Source organism: Theobroma umbraticum, unplaced genomic scaffold (assembly GCF_002168275.2).
Source record: "Theobroma umbraticum cultivar Fairchild unplaced genomic scaffold, ASM216827v3 scaffold_2.0, whole genome shotgun sequence".
In the NCBI taxonomy this organism is placed as follows: domain Eukaryota; kingdom Viridiplantae; phylum Streptophyta; class Magnoliopsida; order Malvales; family Malvaceae; genus Theobroma; species Theobroma umbraticum.
In genome coordinates, this window is record NW_018397277.1 from 1481532 (window position 1) to 1483348 (window position 1817).

Here is a 1817-nt window from a genome sequence, read left to right on the forward strand (position 1 = left end):
AATCCATAGTGAGGACACCTTCTTATCAAATCTTTGTACCTCTCCCAAGCCTCATATAATGATTTACAATTAAATTGCATGAAATAAGTGATATCAATCCGCATCTTTGCTGACTTGGCAGGTGGGAAGAATTTTGCTAAGAATTTTTTAGTCAAATCATCCCAAGTATTAATAGAACCAACAGGAAGCGAATTTAACCAACTCTTTGCTTTATCTCTCAATGAAAAAGGGAAGAGCCTCAACTTTATGGCATCATCAGTAACACCATTAGTCTTGAATATATTGCATATTTTTAGAAAATTTACAATATGAGCATTCAAATCATCATTAGGCAAACCCCAAAACTGAACACTAGTCTGAATCATCTGAAAGATTAATGGCTTAATTTTAATATTATTCGCTTGAATAGGAGGTCTTCAAATACTAGAGTGGAGATTTTGTACGTGTGGGATAGCATAATTCCTCAAAGGCTTGGTAGCTTTCTCTTGTTTATCAACCATTGTTTAAGTTGGAGCAAAAACTTTTGTATTTTTCCTCCGAAGTCTTTGAAAAGTCTTTTCAATTTCTGGATCAAAAGGAAGAATTTCAAATTTCGAGCTCTTCGCATACAACAACGAAAAGTACCTAAAAGATTAAAGAAAAGAAAAGTCTGGATTAAAATTAAGAATGCTTAGTATTAATATTAACAAAAAAGAAAAAATAAATTCCCTGGCAACAACGCCAAAAACTTGTTGTTCAATTTTCTACCCACGCAAATGTACGTATCACAAAGATAATATAATGATGAGTAGAGTGTCGATCCCACAAGAAATTGAATTAATTCTTACTATTAACTACTAAAATTACACACCCTAATTTTATCCAAATACTAAAATTTGAATTAAAAAAATAAAATTTAAAAACTAAACTACTCTAAATTTACTTAGCAAAGTTACTTTTCTAAACTTGATTGACTTTTAGATCTAAATTATGATGTCCCTCAATACTTCATCTAAATATTATCTCTCTCTTTCTTAACTTAGTTTAATGGATTAAGTTGCTAACTTAGAGTCTTATATTATTTACAAGTCTTTGTCGAGTTTCTCATAAAAACATCTCTCTTAATTATTTTACTATATGTCAATGCAAATTAACTTAAGATAGATTCATTAAGTTCATGCCCTAATTTTGGCTACGTATGGCTTATAGGTGTATATCTACCTTATATGCAAATCAAACGACCTAATCAACTAAGTGCATTTGATCGTAGCTATTCTATTCAAGCTTGACCTAAATCTCCTTCATGAATATTTAACCTAGGTTTCCAATTCAATCTAATTGGTGACCAGACAATTAGAAGCATTAAGAATAGAATAAACTAAAAACTTAAATCTACCAAACATAAGTAAAAAGGATATAAATACATCAAACTACGTATTAAGTTCAATCATAATCTTAGATTAATGAATTAGTTGCCCATCAAGTCACACATCATCATTGAATAAAGTTCAAACATTAAATATAAAACCAAGAAAATAAGAGAATAAAAAAGATAGAAAAACTTAAGACTTGTATTCTTGATCTCCAAATCTCCTTGAATTCTTCAAATTTTTCTCAGCTTCAATGACTTTGCAGCTTGACTTTCAGTTGTCAATCTAATGTTTCATTCTTCTCTCTAAAAGTCCTCTAAAAGGTTGTTTTTGTAGGGCTTTGCAGTTTGGCCAAGTTAGGTGAAGAAAGAAGTCAATTTCAATCAAGATTTCCTCATCAGACTACGTGGGCCGTGTCAGTTAAAATTCTACAACGCAAGTATACGTATCGAATAGATAGTATATTAG

At 30.5% G+C, this 1817-nt stretch overlaps 1 non-coding gene across 1 annotated transcript; it reads left to right on the forward strand.

The window, feature by feature from the left end:
• LOC149526334 (small nucleolar RNA R71) lies at positions 1–107 on the forward strand. Its single transcript, XR_016352113.1, has one exon. It is a non-coding gene; the product is annotated as a small nucleolar RNA R71 (small nucleolar RNA).
• The last annotated feature ends 1710 nt before the right edge of the window (positions 108–1817 follow it).